The sequence below is a fragment of the Schistocerca cancellata genome, chromosome 7 (assembly GCF_023864275.1).
Source record: "Schistocerca cancellata isolate TAMUIC-IGC-003103 chromosome 7, iqSchCanc2.1, whole genome shotgun sequence".
Lineage (NCBI taxonomy): Eukaryota > Metazoa > Arthropoda > Insecta > Orthoptera > Acrididae > Schistocerca > Schistocerca cancellata.
Window position 1 is genome coordinate 512,554,669 of NC_064632.1, and position 19,755 is coordinate 512,574,423.

A 19,755-nucleotide genomic window follows, 5' to 3' on the forward strand; every position below is an offset into this window, starting at 1 on the left:
TGGGAACATTTGTAATGACCGTTGTATACACGTTGTAGTGAGACGTTTGGGTATAAAGTGCTGCTTTGTCGTTCTCCCGGCAGCCGAAAACGTAGAGGAGGACCGATCTAAAGGGAAAAGTACGTCCGAGTGATCACAGGGACAGAATCCCGTGCGTTCTCCGCTGGCGTCAAGTGCGATGGACGTGAGTGTGGCCGACATCTCGGTCCTCGAGCGACGCTCTGCTGAAGGACGGCGGCAGACGCTTCGCCGCCCCTGAAGAGAGGTGCGAGGGACGGAGGACATCGGTACAGGACAAGGACGCCGCCATGCTCAAGATGCGCCGCGTGCTGCGCCTGCTGGTGCTTCTGCTGTCGCTGTGCCTGCAACAAGGTACGTGCCCCGGCGCCGCCCCCGCTAATGCAGGATCCTCCGCCTCCAGTCGCCCCCGCCTTCTGCCTCCAAATTCATTACGCGCGCGTGAGGGGCCGGAAAAACTGGCCGGAGGAGGCGGCGCGCCGCTTTGCACACTCAGCCTAACGACGCGCCGCGTCACGTACCGGCCTGCCGTCGCTCCCCGCCCCTCGCCCCCGAGAGCCGGCCTCTTATTGCCGGCGAATCCGCCCACCGCCTTCCAGCAGATGCTGCTGCTCGAGAGCGCCTCCCTGAGGGGGAAACACTTAGCCACGTACGTTCCTCGATTCCTTCCTCTCTTTCGAGTCAACGGTACTTAGCGCAAAGGATGTTAACAACGATGAAAGTCGGTCTGTCGCTCCCACTATAATCATTTTAGCTTGACCCCAAAAGAACCTTGTCCTTAGACGCCGTGATCTATAATGATTTCTCAGCTAGATGGTCATTTAGGATACTTAAGTCGCCAAAAGTTGCTTGCGTTAATTTTCTTTCATTTATTCAACCTCTTTCGTGGACCAGTCTCTAGCCTTACAGCTCGCCATTAATAGATAGTGTACGTACAGTCAGCTGGTATTAAAACGCTTCATTTACATTTTCCCTTATTATAAACTTTTTATAGATCCTCCTGTAAGATCACTACAGCCAAGAAGTCTTTCTTGGATTCATGGGTTCTGTTTCTCACAACTGACACACACACACACACATGGATATGTGTGTGTGTGTGCGAGTGTATAACCGTCCTTTTTTCCCCCTAAGGTAAGTCTTTCAACTCCCGGGATTCGAATGACTCCTTACCCTCTCCCTTAAAACCCAAATCCTTTCGTCTTTCCCTCTCCTTCCCTCTTTCCTGACGAGGCAACCGTTGGTTGCGAAAGCTAGAATTTTGTGTGTATGTTTGTGTTTGTTTGTGTGTCTATCGACGTGCCAGCGCTTTCGTTTGGTAAGTCACATCATCCTATATATATATATATATATATATATATATATATATATATATATATATATATATATATATATATATATGTGTGTGTGTGTGTGTGTGTGATGTGTGTTCACAAGCTGCGACATCGTCGCGAAAAAACAGTGACCCATATACATAATAAGTTTCCTTTAATTTACGTCTATGGTCACAAACTTTTTTGTTTAACAGATTAGCGGTTTCGGTCTTTAATGACCATTCACAAAAAATAAAGTCCTAATATACTGCAGCCATAGTGGCATCGTCAATTGTTAAACGCGGAATGAGCACCAGCATCGTCAAATACATATGTGATGTGATTTATATGTATTTGACGATGCTGGTGCTGATTCCGCGTTTAACATTTGACGATGCCACTATGGCTGCAGTATATTAGGACTTTGCTTTTATGAAACAGATCTGATGATGGTCATTTAAGACCGAAGCCGCTAATCTATTGAACAAAAAAGATTGTGGCCATAGACGTAAATTAAAGGAAACTTATTCTATAATGTGAGTGTGTAGAAACGTGTCAAATATATTTCTTAATTTTTCACTTATCGCCCGCATCTCGTGGTCGTGCGGTAGCGTTCTCACTTCCCACGCCTGGGTTCCCGGGTTCGATTCCCGGCGGGGTCAGGGATTTTCTCTGCCTCGTGATGGCTGGGTGTTGTGTGCTGTCCTTAGGTTAGTTAGGTTTAAGTAGTTCTAGGGGACTGATGACCGTAGCAGTTAAGTCCCATAGTGGTCAGAGCCATTTGTACCATTTTTCACTTATCAGGTTGCGTTTCTGCACATTGACGTTGATGATATAGTGTGTATAAAACAACACTGTACCCTGCATCGAAGTATGATCTCATGATGCTGAAATCGAACGCATAATGAGAAGTGAAAAATAAAGAAAACACATTTTACGGCGACCAAGACAAGGTCTTGTATGCTAATGAAGGACGGAACCCGGCGAAAAGTGATGGATGTTACAGCTCGCACGTGGCAAAGTCAACGTGTCATATGTCCCATGTTCACTTTGCTACATAAAAGCGGTATTATACGCAGTTCGATCACTATGAAGCAGGCTGGTCTCTATATCAGCTTGCGAGAAGTTCATAGTAAGAGTCTACGCACGCCTGTTTTTATATTCAGTGACTATACAATATGCTCTAGCCGCAGATAATGCCGGATATTCCCGAATTCGCTGCGACAAAAAAATTTGGATACATGAAGAAATTTAATACAAACAGCTTTTGACGATATTTACATGGCAAAAGCGGTTTTCCTCTCATACATCAAAGCTACAAAGCCCCAAAGCTTCACATACGTTACTTTAATTAGTTTTGGACCCACATGAACTAGTTAAAGCTTTTAAAAGCATTGACCAACCGCTTCTGTAAGCTTTCGCCAAATATTTAAATTTTTTTCATATACAGTGTGTTTTCTCTGCATGAGACCGAGCATTCATTAGAATTACACACTGTGTATCAATGAAAGTGGGCTAATTTTCCCCCGTTAGAATTATCAAACAACACTACTCACAGAGATTGCATATGGTTCCATTAGACATACGCTACGATCCTATGAAAGCGTGGAATATTTCGAGACGTAACGACGTTGCACATAATTAACAGATAAGAGGATCCAACAAGAGTAGCTGCTATCCTTATTCGCGTATAATCACAGTAAAAGCATGTATTTTACACTGCATTATAGTACGCCAACATATGTCTTGACAAGCTATCAGACAAGACGCTTTTAGGTCTGTACTTTAAAGCGCTATATATCTTTTATATTAGCACAAGCAAGGTATTTAGAATTGTAATGCGTTTATGGCATCACATACATTGACCAAGTGACACATGTGTCGGATCTATGACGGTAATACGCTTACTACGGCATATGTGCTAAAATATCAAGACATACGCTGAGCTATTTAAGTATAATATACTGTGCGTTCTGGTTCTGTGAGCAGATCTGAGTATGCGATCAGCTGTGTACCTACGGCGTACAGTATTACGAAATTTCCTGGAAATATGGAACACTGTTTCACGTCGATGTAATCCACACTGCCATTTGCAGCGTGAACATTGTGTCACGGCGTGAGGGTTTATGTCGGATCAGGACGTGAACTCGGATTTCCCATTTATCGGAGTCCTCCGCCATACTATTTGGTTATCCGCGCACAACTCACGGCAAGACCCAACCTTCCACATGTCGTCAACCATATGTCTATGCATGGTTGACGACATAGGGCATTTTGGATATGGCCATGAATTGTGCACGGATAGCCAAATGGAAAGCCGGCACGGAAGGTCAGCGTGTTTGGTCAGACGGTTAATGGGTGTCATGGGATGTCCACCCCCAACAAATGCAACGAACAATAACGAACAAAATGCGTTCAAGGAATGGTAAGGCGACCGCTCGCGGTAAGCGGCAAATCCAAGTTCGCGGCCCTGTCCGGCAAAAATTTTCGTTGTCTTAATTCCATTCAACAGCTGATGGTTGTCTTTACTCGCAACTGCGAATGCATGGTATAAGTTTTACGCAGTATATTAACGTATTTATTCACCTTATCAGAGCAATGCGGCTGTGTATTTACTTTTATAATGTTCCTTATTTCTGATCGGCTGTTGACAAGAGCTATTCAGTCAAATCCGATGTATCCGTTAGAGAATTTATGTGAACATTTCGATGATAAATACTTTGTTTCTAGAAAGTAGTTAAACGGTATTGTGATAAAAATTTAGTTTCTTACACAAATGCAGAGTGATGTGGGAGAAATGATCGTACGAGAAACTTAATGCAGCTATGAACTACAGCGGAAAGTAAATTTTTATATCATATACAGCGCTTTAGTAGTAGAACCAACAACTGTTGGGCCTGTAGGACGTAAGGATTAAAAAAATTTATTAATAAAGAAGTTTCAATGCTATCACATAAATGCTTCGCTGTAACGGATGACTGCTACCATAATTATTGAAACCACAACCCAAAGTTAATATTACGAGAACAATTACATGAACCGATAATCCAGTGAATGAGACGTAGCATGTTCCTGTTAAAGAGGGAAGAAAGCTGATGTCAGGAAATTAATAAAGACCAACTTAATTAAAACTTAGATTAAGCAATTAATTGTTCTATATTCGTTCAGCACCGAATGCAGACATAATATGTTGTTTTTCGGTCCATTTGGCTTACGGGGATGTAGTAATACAGCACCGATTACGGACTTTTTTGTATTCTCCACAATAAGGAACATCAGTCATTATCAGATATCAGGTTTCTAAAAATTCCGAGACATATTTACCTAACATTTATAGATGAGTAAAATATGGAAAAGCAACATGAGTATAACTTTATTGTTCTGATCAAACTAAGGATTTCAGAAAGGAAAATTTAAATAATAACGTCATGCGCACACATATTTGTACAGAAAGTTAATTTAATGTTTTATCTTATTTCCAACAAACGCTGCCTTCGTTACTGTGTTAAGATGAAGGGAATTTACTAAAACACACTATCACGATAGCTGCTTAAGACTCTGTTGACCAGTCTACGCTACCATTTATAACGCAGGCGTCTGTTTCCACATGCTTCTCGTCTTCTTGTAGCGGAATATCGTCAGTATTTGCATTTCGTCAGTTTTCTGCTTGTAAACGGAACTGAGTGCGCATTTACCATATATTCCTGTCCTAAGCATTGGTCCTTTTGGCCCATTTTTATTTTCACCTGCAGCACTAACCATTTCCTGAAGTAACTTTTGAGTATGTACACGACCACTGCATCATAGTTCTTTTATAATTTTTTGGAACATTTTTCTAGGAAACAGGGAGTTGATAATGTTAAAAACACGGTCCTGGTCGCTTAGAAGTTGTTCCTTTTTATTTGTGGATGACCGGTTTCAATCTGCTTTAGAGATCCTCATCAGATCTACTTTCCTAGGTTATAGAAGGAATCCTTGCGTAGAGCAGGTCCGTTTAGCTTTTTCTGTTCATACGTACGTCATAGTAACATAGAATTGCCTGTATCATTTTGCCTGTATGATCTAACAGCGGCTCTTGTTACAGACTTATTTCTGACATTGGAAGGTCCACGTACGAGCGTTGGAACTTAAATAGTGGCATAACGTAAGTGAGAATTTATAAAGAATCTCAGAAACCATTGATAACAGATATAGACGGAAATACCCACGGAAGAGAAGAGTACCGTTACAACTGAGATGCTACTGGATCTAAGTTATGTTCTGTGGCCGTGGTTTTGTAATGTACGATAGAAGTGCTACGTCAAAAACTTTGAGCCAGATTTGCAAAAGGAAAGAAATAAGTCACTGGTTTCGGTTAGTAAAGACAGAAATGACTGGAATGGATCTATGAGAGCATAAGACACGGATCGCTGATTGAATTCTTGAAGCACTCAAGAGATAAAAAAAGACCGTTCGTGGAAGAACAAAAGAGGTAAAAATGAAGAATCAGTGAAAAAAAAAATATCTTTGTTTATTATAAGTTCACTCTACGTTGTGAAATGTAAGGAAGGGGAATGAACAATTACTTTTGCCGGAATACTATATTTAGTTCGTCATTTGCATATAAAATTACTCGCGTTTATAAATGCCATCGTTTAATATATTACGTTCAGTCCTCAAACACATTACAGTTGTTCAGTCGCGGAATGAACGATCTTTTTTACGGAACCATCATCATAATTTCCTTGGGGCCTTTGTCCCGCGGCAGCGCGGGGTTGGCATTGTTACTGTAGCTTTGGCAGGTTGGTTGCAGGGGTGGCCAGATACTCTTCCTGCTGCCACCCTGAACCCCCGGGGACAGAATTTGTGTACCCCAACTTTCTGCATCTAGTGTAAGCCATATAGACCTAATAGTGAGATTGTTTACAAATGTCTGCGAGGTGTGTAACTGAGGCGGAATGTGGGGACCAGCCCGGTATTCACCTAGTGCCATGTGGAGAACCGTCTAAAAACCACATCCAGGCTGGCCGGCATACTGGCCCTCATCACTAATCCGCCAGGTGGATTCGATCCGGGGCTGGCGCGCCTACCCGAGTCCAGGAAGCAGCGCATTAGCGCTCTCGGCTACCCTGGCGGGTGATCTTCTTTTATGGAATCACTACTGATAACTATTTTACTGAAATAATGATCCTAGTATTAAACGGAGCTGATGCCACATAAAATTAATGATGACTGAGTCTTACCATACTTTATTTGAGTAAATAAGTCGTTAATACATGTTTATTAGGATTTTAATTCGTTTATATAGTGAAAATCATATTAATTAAAACAAATTTTTGTCTGCGTCATATTCTGTGTCCAGAGATAATTTTACACCCATTCACGTCTCCATTGTAGCAATTTCTCTAATACGTAAGTTCATTGACTGAAAATGTATTCCGTTTTAGTAAGACGTGACACAGACTGTAAAATGTACAATGATGATTATATGCAGTCAGCATCAACATGAATCTTCCTTTTTGCAAGTTTAAATCTGTGAGACAGCGTGCGCCTATTTTAATTCGAAGCAGTTCATCCTCCACACAGAACATTTTATATGAAGCGTGTCAGCAGAACATCGCGAAGCGATCATACACAAAGCCTATTATATTGTGATGCAAACTGTGATGTTTTTCAATAGATGTTACCGTAATTCGGCTTGTACCTGAAACTTCTACGTATCTCAGAAAGTCATGTGGTGAACCACGCTGTTTGCAGAAAGATTTGTCTATTGCAATCAAAGGTTTTGCACAGATTTACATTCTTGGCCAAAGACTTTCCATTCTGCAGACGTCTACAATCATCGAGTAAGTGAAATTTGCAGGAAGTCAACAGAAAATGTGAATTATCTCACGTATTCTGTCGCTGATAAAATGCTTCAGAAGATGGAGTGAATAGGATGGTATAAAGTGTTCAAAATGTACTCGTACAACTATAATAATCTGATATAGTATCTAAAGGTGTATTCTAAACACACAAGTTATTACGATAGTACTGCGATTCTGAAAAATTATCAATGCGTTTACTATTTACTTTCCAAATAACCCTTGCAATTCCTGATGTGTATCCAGAGATTTCTACATCACATATACCTCAGAATGCATTGTCTACTGCTCATCGTTAAGAAACGATCATTCGTAATGAAACCTCTCACATGTCTACTGCAGGAACCGAACTTGCATTGGCGGTAGTTTTCTAGTTTTCTCTAGTATCTTCTACAATAACCCAATGAAACACAAAAATAAAAGCGATAGCTGATGTTTCCTTACCATAGAATGCCTGATTGCAGCATGGTTCAACATCTTACATAAAATATCTAACAAATCGTTTATTATTATTTTAGTCATAATTATTTATCAGTCTTCTTACGCCTAACTGAAGTGTTATAGGATACCAGATACTTGGTGCAGAAATATATTCGGTAGAAGTGGAAGGCTTTTGGTAGTAATGTATCAGAATCGTTTTGAAGTTTTCTTGATTCTACTACAGATCTCAAGCAGATATTGTTGAATGAACGTTGGCAAACCAAAACGAACTGCTATTCATGGTGATCTAGTGTATCAAGAATATTTCCATTGGCATCATGTAGGAAGAGTAGGAAATTCCGTAACAAATGAAGATGGTATGGAAACGAGCCCAATTATGCGTTGATGGTGGAGGTAGTTGTATTCTTCATTGGATTTTAATAATAACGTTTGTAGGCCTTACACATAGCCTAACTGTATTTAATAGCTATATTTACTGCAATGATAACATACTTATTAACCGTTGTTGCTTAGCATTTCTAATGAGGCGAGCAGTCGAATATGTTATCCTAAATGTATAAATGGATAAGTCACACTTGTACAAAAATGTAACCCTGATGCTAATTCTGTTCGGATTAAACGAAATATATTTCCCTTAATTTCAGAATTACGCTATCAGCTGTCGTCTTCCATAAGGTAGCAGCAACTTGCAAAGATTTAATATGCAATAATATTTATCAAAGAAAAGGACTCTTAGATACAATTCGACGGGAGATCAAAACTACCGCTAGGCAACAAAATAAATTTCGTACTCTTTGTTCATTTTCCACAATAGTAAGTGTAAGCCTGATAAGTCCACCAAAATGGAAACATAGTATCTCCGCTTTCATATGAATTTTTTTTCCGAGGTTTACTATGATGGTAAAATAGCATACGCTGTCACTGTCATACAATAACAGTTATGTTAGCCACAATAGACTCCACTTGACAGTAGAATGTTAAGTAACCTTCAACTAATGCAGCAAAAAGGCCATTATAATCATCTCGATACAACAATAGAAAACACTTAACGCTGGTTTTCATGTAATTAGAGATTACCTTGCCTTATATACTGATTTACGTAACTCCAACATTTCGTAAGTTCACTGAATAAAAATGTATGAAGTCATTCTAAGATATATGAAAGGCTGTAATAGATACAAAGAAACAGCATCGTGAATCGTTGTCTTTGGTTTTTTTAATCTGCGAGACACGTAACACTTGCTTTATTACAAATCTAATACGTATTGGACACCTAGACACGTGCTCGTGAGCGTGTAAGGGCGTGTGTGTGTGTGTGTGTGTGTGTGTGTGTGTGTGTGTGTGTGTGAGAGAGAGAGAGAGAGAGGGAAAGAGAGAGAGGGAGAGAGAGATCAAGGATTTTCATCAAGACGACATATATGCGTTTAGCCTTAGAACTTGCTGTAAATACATATTTCTCCTCTTTGATAACTCTAACAACAACATGATTTATATAATCCCTCAGGCGATTGTGAAGACATCTCCAGAGGATCACATAAAAGACGAGTGTAATAGAGCGCGTTTGACACTGTGCAAGATCAGTTATTTTAGATGTCATTACTAGTGGTGAATTTTCAAATATTTGACCTAGTTATGCGTTATAAAGTTTGGTGGTATTAATAATTACAATTACGCTTTTTTAATATTTAGCGTTTACTAAATCAGTAGTTAATACTGACAGTGGACAGAGCGCACATAATTACAAGTGAAGGAACCGGGAGCTTAGTGTGTCATGCTGGATTTGCCTTGCCTTCCACCTAACATGTGATGCGAAGCGCACAGCGTGTGAATGCGTTAGCAGTTAGTGCAGTGCAGTGGCGAAGCGAGATGTGACGAGCGAATAATTAGACCGCGAAGTTCGGGAACTTGACTCACAGAAACGTGTACCTCTCGGAAATTTATTGCAGTTTTCCACTAGCGCTATTAGGCCATTCTGACACCAAACTGATCTCTTGATGAATTAGACGATAGAGAATCATTAATTGGAAACTTAATATAATCATAACTACATCTGCCTTTTGATGAGAGTGTGACATAATTTCTCGTAGTGAACTTGAAATTTGACCCCGGGTGTCAGGGGCGAATGATGTCCAGACAAGATCAATATGGTCGATCTCAGCTTGTACATCACTATTATGACGAAATTGTGACAGGTCGGCCGGCCGCTGTGGCCAAGCGGTTCTAGGCGCTTCAGTCCGGAACCGGGAACCGCGCTGCTGCTACGGTCGCAGGTTCGAATCCTGCCTCGGGCATGGATGTGTGTGATCTCCTTTAGGTTAGTTAGGTTTAAGTAGTTCTAAGTCTATGGGACTGATGACCTCAGATGTTAAGTCCAATAGTGCTTGCAGCCATTTGAACCATTTGTGGCAGGCCGCTGTTACATCAACACGTAGGACATGTAACAGCACGACGAGACCAATAATTTTATGAACTTAATATCTTGCTTTGGCATACGATTTACCATATGTTGACGTTGAACTTTATCCGGTCCGTTCAAAGTTTGCATCTGAAGGAAACAAAACCCCGGAACATTTACGTCGATATAATAAAACAGCGCTAGGGGAACTGAACGGATTAATCATAAATATCATCATGATCCGCCCCCGGTAGCTGAGTGGTCAGCGCGACAGAATGTCCATCCTAAGGGCCCGGGTTCGATTCCTGGCTGGGACGAAGATTTTTCTCCGCTCAGGTACTGGGTGTTGTGTTGTCCTAATCATCATCGACGCGCAAGTCGCCGAAGTGGCGTCAAATCGAAAGACTTGCACCAGGCGAACGGTCTACCCGACGGGAGACCCTAGTCACACATTTATTATCATGATGATTAACGTACCTGGAATTTATCTCGTTCGTTAATAACACTTTCTTAAATAGCTCAACAAGACATTACACACATATCAGCACTTATGGTTCCCTGTGTATTAGTTCAGTTTATTCAACTGGATTTCGAAGTCGTAGCATTACATCATCTTATTAATGTTTGACAGTAGACATAAACTACAAACTACCTCACTGTCTTTGCAAACACTAAAAATGACTGTGGTGGCTACTACCGCCATCTTTCTCATTAAGCTAGGGAGCCCATGTAATATGTCAAGGTTTTGAAGTATGCTTGTTTGTTTTCCAACATGTAGAAGTAGGCTTACTTCTACCGTACTTGGCAGGGAGTGACATTCATTGTTAGTTGATGGCTTGCTCCTAAAATCATATCGCTTAGTCAGTTAGAAAACAAACAGAACAGCAAACACTTTCAGAAAAGGCCTTGAAGGCCCAACAGTACTGAACGCCCGACATATCCTCAGCCCACAGGCGTCGCTGGATGCGGATACGGAGGGGCATGTGGTCAGCACACCGCTCTCCAGGCCGTTGTCAGTTTACGAGACTAGAGCCACTACTTCTCAGTTCAATTGGCCTCACATGGGCTGAGTGTGCCACTCTTGCCAACTGTAATCAGCAGATCCGAACGGTGACCCACCCAAGCGCTAACCAGACCCGACACCACTTAACGTCGGTGATCTGACGGGAACCAGTGTTACCACTGCGTCGAAGCCGTTGGCCCTTAGTCTATTAAAAAGCGTAATTTATCCCTTCAAAGACCATATTAATGTACAGAGAACCACAGGTAAGCATGACAATTAAAAAAAAAATTTCTTTGAGAAAGTGGCTGCAATACATATGGGTGACGTACTGTCAGTTAGGAGATAAGGAGATAGTACAGTACTGTATCATAAATACAATACATAAACAACATGATCACTTAATCATAAAGGGGCGTCACAGCCTCAATATACACTACTGGCCATTAAAATTGCTACACCAAGAAGAAATGCAGATGATAAATGGGTATTCATTGGACAAATATATTATACTAGAACTGACATGTGATTACATTTTCACGCAATTTGGGTGCGCAGATCCTGAGAAATCAGTACCCAGAACAACCACCTCTGGGCGTAATAATGGCCTTGATACGCCTGGCCATTGAGTCAAACAGAGCTTGGATGGCGTGTACAGGTACAGCTGCCCATGCAGCTTCAACACGATACCACAGTTCATCAAGAGTAGTGACTGGCATATTGGGACGAGCCAGTTGCTCGGCCACCATTGACCAGACGTTTTCAATTGGTGATAGATCTGGAGAATGTGCTGGCCAGGGAAGCAGTCGAACATTTTCTGTATCCAGGAAGGCCCGTACAGGACCTGCAACATGCGGCCGTGTATTATCCTTCCCAAATGTAGGGTTTCGCAAGGATCGAATGAAGGGTAGAGCCACGGGTCGTAATACATCTGAAATGTAACGTCCACTGTTCAAAGTGCCGTCAATGCGAACAAGAGGTGACCGAGACATGTAACCAATGGCACCCCATACCATCACGCCGGGTGATACGCCAGTATGGTGATGACTAATACACGTTTCTAATGTGCGTTCACCTTGATGTCGTCAAACACGGATGCGAACATGTTGATCCTGTAAAAAGAACCTGGATTCATCCGAAAAAATTGCGTTTTGCCATTCGTGTACCCCATTGCAGGCGCTCCTGTCTGTGATGCAGCGTCAAGGATAACCGCAGACATAGTCTCCGAGCTATAGTCCATGCTGCTGCAAACGTCGTGGAACTGTTCGTGCAGATGGTTGTGCACGATCCGTTACAGCCATGCGGATAAGATGCCTGTCATCTCGATTGCTAGTGATACGAGGTCGTTGCGATCCAGCACGACGTTCCGTATTACCCTCCTGAACCCCCCGATTCCATATTCTGCTAACAGTCATTGATCTCGACCAACGCGAGCAGCAATGTCGCGATACGATAAACCGCAATCGCGACAGGCTACAATCCGACCTTTATCATAGTCGGAAACGTGATGGTACGCATTTCTCCTCCTTACACGAGGCATCACAACAACGTTTCACCAGGCAACGCCGGTCAACTGCTGTTTGTGTATGAGAAATCGGTTGGAAACGTTCCCCATGTCAGCACGTTGTAGGTGTCGCCATCGGAGCCAACCTTGTGTGAATGCTCCGAAAAGCTAATCATTTGCATATCACAGCATCTTCTTCCTGTCGGTTAAATTGCGCGTCTGTAGCACGTCATCTTCGTTGTGTAGCAATTTTAATGGCCAGTAGTGTATTTTGAGAATGGAAACAAAGAAGCCTGTAATCTGTTTGCATGCTTTATTTCACATTTTACTATGTCTATGGTACTTGTGGACAGGTATACATCTGTTTCTGTGCTTATGTGGCACAATAAGAATGCATTAGAGTACATCATGACGTCCATTAGCTGACAAATAGATAAAGCTTGCATATCGTAGTATAGGCACAGCTGATAAGATACGGACCAAGATGTTTAGAATCCTATCTATTGATGGTTGATAACATCAAAGAAGTTACAGGCGCAATATTGAAGTGTTGTTTTATTAACAGCAAGGGGTCCGAACTCATACGTATGTACTACAAGAACTTACGTTACAAAGTACGAACTAAAAAACGTTATGTCTGACCTCCTAAGCATCGTGTCCGTGAATCTATAAAATAAAACACTGTTGTTGTAGTAACAAATGCATACAGGTATTGACGAATTTGCATAAAAAACAGTAACAGATTTTGTGTGTACTAGCTGTGTTACACAGATAATAAATAGATTACAGCCTACTTGTAAAATGTTTCACACTCAAGATAGTTAATACTGCTTGCATTTAATTTGATTACCAGAAAAAACAACATGGCATGTAAAATAAATTCACACATGTAAGTACGAAGAAGAGGGTGCATTTAACGCCACCACGTGCTTGTAAGAGAGGAGAGCTTCCAGAAATGCTCGTTCCAGTATTGCCTAAGGAAAGAGCGGTTAATGCAGCGAGACATACGAGCTGTTAACTTCGCTGCACATCGTTGCTAGTGTCTTGTTTCCTGACCATGCGATAATGACCGATATATGCTGAACGGACAACATGTTCTGTTTTCGACACTGCGATTCATTACGAGGAACGGAAGATCTACTGAAGCAAAATTTTACCGGAACAAATTAAGCTTCTAATCTTTGCACGCCTACGACAACGAACTCTGGTGACTGTTACATAACAACAAGTCTGTTAACTAAAGGGTGACTGTTATGTAACAACAAGTCTGTCAACTAAAGACAACACCGCATTACGAAATTACAGTTCAATGGTCACTCTCGAACTAAAATGTGAGTGTACGTGAGGACGGATTGTGTATTTGTGTGAGTGTGTATGAGAGAGAATTCCTGTTTTTCCTGACCAATCTGACGGTGATTTGTCTCAAGATCGTCACACCTGCAATGTTTTTCAGATTTTTTAAACGGAAAGGTATAGTAAGTTACCACCTGCCAGGCTTCCCTTGTCGCCGAGAATTCCTGTAACTATGAACCTGAATTTTATATTGTAAGTAGTGTGTTTATATGTTTATATGTCGGGAGCGCGACAGATTGCATTAATAACTCTGACAGCGTTGTCTCTGTGCTTATGTGGCACAAAACGAATGCAATAGAGACTCTGTAGCTGGTCGAACTCGCAGCTGTATAAGTTAATAGTCAGCAGTGATGGAAGTTGGAGGTGAATAGCCAGCAATGATAGAGGTTGGAAGTTTATAGTTAGCAGTGATGGAGATTAGAGGTCTGAAGTGTTAAGCGAGTGTGGACGGTCTGAACGTGTGTCCGTCATGCAAATTTAATTTTGTTGATGATTATATAATTTTTGGAACTGGATGTCACGGACGATCATACAGTTTTCTTGAAGTGGATGTGACATTATGAAAGTAAAATTTGCTAAATACACTGTTTTCTCTGCAACAAACTCTTTCCTTTGCTAACCACATGTCTATTAGTAGTTAGTGCCTACAATAGTTAGAATCTTTTATTTAGCTGGCTGTATTGGTGTTAGCTGTGTCGCCGTAGTTCGTGTAATTAAAATTTTCTGTGAGGTTAGTGTCTTATGAAATGTATAGGTTATTGTTAGAATTCCTTCTAATTCAGGGCCACTCTTTTGTGATAATTACTTGAACAGTCAGACTGCGTTGCGCTTGTATATTATGGGTAATAAATGAATAGAATAAACTTTGAGCTGTAATTGTCAGGCAGAATTCTGTAGGGCAGTGCTGAAATGATAAAAATACAGCAAAGTGATAGTACGTTCAATTTCACTCAGCAGTTTCAGATTTAAATAAAGAAGTTTCACCTTCCCAGTTATTTCAGCGTAAGTAAAAAACTTATAAATAAAGAAGTTTCACAATTAATCGCCCAAATGCTTCGCTGTAACGGATGACTGCTGCCGTAATTAATGAAACCACAACCAAAAGTTAATATTACGAAAGCAATTACGTGAACTGATAATAGAGTGAATGAGACGTCGCGCTTCCTGTTAAACAGGGAGGAATGTTGGTGCCAAGAAATTCCTAAACACCAAAATAATTAAAACTTAGATTAAGCAATTAATCATTCTAGATTCTCATTTATGGATTCTTGCGTCGCTTCTTGATAGAACAATTCCATATTGAGTGTTGAATAACACTTAGGCGGTTTTTGTTCTATTGATTTTTATTTGTAAGAACTAATTTTCGGCTTATTAGGCCTTCTTGAGATAATTACTGGATACTGTTTACAAGGAGCTTATGTTCTTATGAACCAAACATTATGGACTTGCATACAATGCACCTACATACGATCTGTAACTCAACTGTAACAATGTAATATTTGGTATATATTAATGCACAATTTTTCTAATACCAAACGTAAACCCCAAAGATAAACATCGCTATTGTACAATTAACAATTAGTGTCCACTGCAACTGTTCACAAAAAATACCACAAACATTGTAATTTTGTAATAATGTGTATAATAAATAATTCTAATTGTTGTCATACACGGTACTGACAAACCATAAAACGTGATTTATTATGTTAAAGAACAGTTTTACAGAACAAAAAGTCAAAAGAATCGTTTGACAGTTCCTAAGACAGTACCACAACTAAAGACCGTATGTAAGTGCGTTGTAACTAAGTCCAGAATGTTTGGTTCGTAAGAACACAAGCTCCTTGTAAACAATAGCCAGTCGTTATCTGAAGATGGCCTAATAAGGCGAAGTTAGTTCAGACAAATAAAAATCAGTAGTACAAATACTGCATAAGTGTTATTCAACCCTCAACATTCTAGATTCGTTCAGCACAAAATGCAGATATAATATGTTGTTTGTCTGTCCATTTAGCTGACGGGGATGCAGTAACACCGCATCGATAACGGGCTTTTTTTTATATTCTGCACAATAAGGAACATCAGTCATTATCATATGTCAGCTTTGTAAAAATTCCGAGATACATGTACCTAAAATTTATAGATTAGAAAAATATGGAAAAGCAACATGAGTATTTCGGTATTGTTCTGATCACACTAAGAATTTCAGAAATGACAATTTAAATAACAACATCTTGCATACACATATTTGCACAGAAATTTAATTTAATGTTTTATCTTATTTCCAACAAACCCTGGCTTTGTTACTGTATTAGAATAAAGGAAATTTACTTAAACACACCATCACGATTGTTGCTTAAGACTCTGATGAACCACCTGCAAGCATTTATAACGCAGACGTCTATTGCCATACGCTTCTGATCTTTTTGTAGCGAAATATCGTCAGTAGTTGCACTTCGTCCGTTTTCTGCTTGTAAACGGAAGTGGGTCGCACATTTACTACATATTCCTGTCTTGTATTGGTCTTTTTGGCCCATTTTTACTTTCACATACAGCACTAAGCATTTCCTGAAGCAACTTGGAGTATGTACTGCACCACAGTTGCATATAAATAGTTATTTTATAATTTTTTGGAACATTTTTCTAGGAAAAAGCTAGCTGATAATATTAAAAACACGGCCCTGGTCACTTAGAATTTGTTCTTTTTTATCTGTGGATGACCGATTTCAATCTGTTACTTTCCTTGGTGATAGAAGGAACACTTGTGTGGAGCAGGTCCGTTTAGTTTTTTTCTGTTTATACCTACGTCATAATAACATGGAACTGCATGTGTCATTTTGCCTTTATGATCTAACAGATCTTGTTACAGACTAATTTCTGTCAGTAGAAGTTCCACGTACGAGGGTTGAAACTTAAATAGTGGCAACTATTTATTCACAACCGATACTAAAGAGTTACATGTTTGCACCTGTTTCTGGTCTTCAAAGTAGTCGACAGCGTTGTGTAGAACCCGTTGCCAGCGTTATGGAAGGCGTAGTATACCGTTAGAAGAGCCTGTTCTGTTGATGGTGCGAATGGAGCGGTCTATTGCCTGTCGAATCTCTGGAACAGTTCTGAAGCGATTGCTACGACGGTCAAATGGTTCAAATGGCTCTGAGCACTTTGGGACTTAACATCTGAGGTCATTAGTCTCGTAGAACCTAGAACTGCCTAAACCTATGTAACCTAAAGACATCACACATATCCATGCCCGAGGCAGGATTCGAACCTGGGACCGTAGCAGTCGCGCGGTTCCTGACTGAAACGCCTAGAACCACTCGCCCACCGCGGACGGCTGCTACGAAGTGGTTCCTTCATCTTCGGAATAAATTCAAAGTCACGAGGCCTTAAGTCCGGGGAGTATGGTGGACGGTACAGTACTCCCCAGTCCCATTGAGCGAACAGAGCAGCCACAGCTTGCGCTGCATGCGTCCTCGCATTGTCGTGCAAAATGATGGGTGGGTTCCACAGAATGTGTCGCCGCTTCTTTCACAAAGCTGGGCACAGGTGATCCTCCAAAAACGAACAGTATCAATGTTCATAACAAGCAAAAATCGTCACGATCCACCATTTCCGGAATGGATGAACTGTGACTATACATAATTAAATTTGTACGGAACGCTCAGTGAGTGAGTCCTACTGGCATTTGGCCAACATTTTCACGTGCATTCTGGCAGAAAAGCTCATCTTCACAACGTCTTTAACGTCACGCTGGGAGTAGTGCAGTTTTGAAGGCAGTAGATGGCTCTGAGTATAGAATGGGTGCAAAGGATCTGATTTCTCAGCAACAAGAACTGATATCACCTACTTTGGTGCAGGTAACGATTCTAGTTGTGAAATTCAGTGTGCGTCCATGATTTCTTGGCTTCTCACAAGCTAGCTCCAAGTTCGTGCAGCAGTTTATTCGCTTACTTGCAACCAGTAAGTTTCTCTTATGTTCCACATCGTTTGCAAATACTGTGAAAGCAGTGCCAGTATCTTAGAAGACGACGTAATCTTCTTATCGCTACTCCGAAGAGTGCGTATTGGTGAGCGCACAGGAAAATAACGTAAATTGTTCATGACTGGAGATGGATGTCCTTATTGAAAGATTTTTCTCTGTTCCGTGCTACAGCAACATTGATTTAGCTTTGTCTGTTATGAAAGATGATTGCAACTACACAACGTACAAAGAAGCTCCAGCACTCAGAGAGAATAGCTAACGAAACGTTTATGATACCGAGGTAAGCGGCTTTAGGCGATAGCAGCCCGCAATACCACGCACTTCGATAGTGCCCTTATTATGTCGGCAGCTACCAAGCTGATGTTGCTGTACGTCGCTCCTAGGTTATAATTTTTACGACGTTATGAACTTCCTTCCACTTAAAAGCCTACTTAAATGTTATAAATCTGACATAAAGGAAATGAAAGGGTTTTGAAAGGAACCCAACTAACGTGAACGAGAACGTGATGTATTTGTCATTTGTCATCTCTTCAAAAAAAAGAAAGAAAAAATAGTAGATGTCTTTCCAGTTTCACTATTTTACTATTTTCGTACTCTGTGACAAATCGTTCGACATGTTATTTTCGTTCTGCTTTGTATAATTTTTGAAATTTTTCATTTATCTGTTTTCTTATAAATTGGTATGATACTGCTTCATTTCTGTTTCTTTTATTGAAGTACCTATCTTAGCTCGTTGGCCTGACTACTCAACATACATTGACACATTGCTATATGTCTACAAATGAGATGCTTCAATACGAGTAAAAAAGCTGTAGTTCTAGCGAGTCATCATTTCTATCTCGGTATGTTGGCAAGTGTATTTTTCATAGTTGCCCATAACATAAATTGATGAAGGTTAGTTTACGTAAACTTGTCGATGCTAATGTTTCGGCAAAGAGATGTGCACTTTATATGCTGCTTCTGTAAAAAGCAAAAAGTACACAAACATTGAAAGCTTTTACAAAAAAAAGCTAGTAATGAAATAAACAAGTGGTCGATATATGTTTCGAAGGAGAACTTAAAGGAAAACTGCACTAGATTAGGCGTTAGTGGAACGCTTGGTTCCAGCAGCCAATACCGCAATGCTACCCTTGCTTCATCACTTGTTACGTGGAAAACTAGAACCACTTAAACTACAGCTAAGTCCCATTATTCTGAACGCACTACATAGAAGCTCATAAGCGGATGCATATGGCACAGAAACCGGGCTAGAGTTGGTTTCATGGTACGCAGACGTTCGAAGAAACTAATTACACCTCTTGAGGTATTTCTACCAGACCTGTAATAAAAACTACACTGTCCATTTCGAATTAAAACTAGAATTTATTCAACCGACAGAATGAATATGTTGTGCTGCAGTAATACGTGTTATAATGAAATGCAGAGTACATGCTTGAAACTAATTTTAAAAAATTGTCTGGTGTCCTATCACAGCGCATATGTTTCTTTGACGGAATACAGGTTGAAATCATTTTCATATAATACACTGAGGAATTACAGTGAAATCACATTCCAAAGAAAACAGAGTACAGTCGTACAGACACCCGCGTTTATTAATGTAATCATATTTATGGTATGGCCACACGAACCTTAACCAGTTTATTGGTGACCTTATTGTAACCAGCGTGAAAAACTATACCACAAGTCTACTACCTAAATCTTATTACAAATAACAAGTAGTATAAAGGCAATAGGTCATCGTTGCACTCCCACTAAAATCCACAAATGATAATACTGCTTGGTCAATTCTAAATGGCACCATTCCAGTCTGTGTTGTTTAGGTACAATGTCACACATTTTGAAGACGCGAACAACGTGATGCAGTGCTGAGACACTGGACTCACATTTGAGAGGACAGGCGTTCGAATCCAAG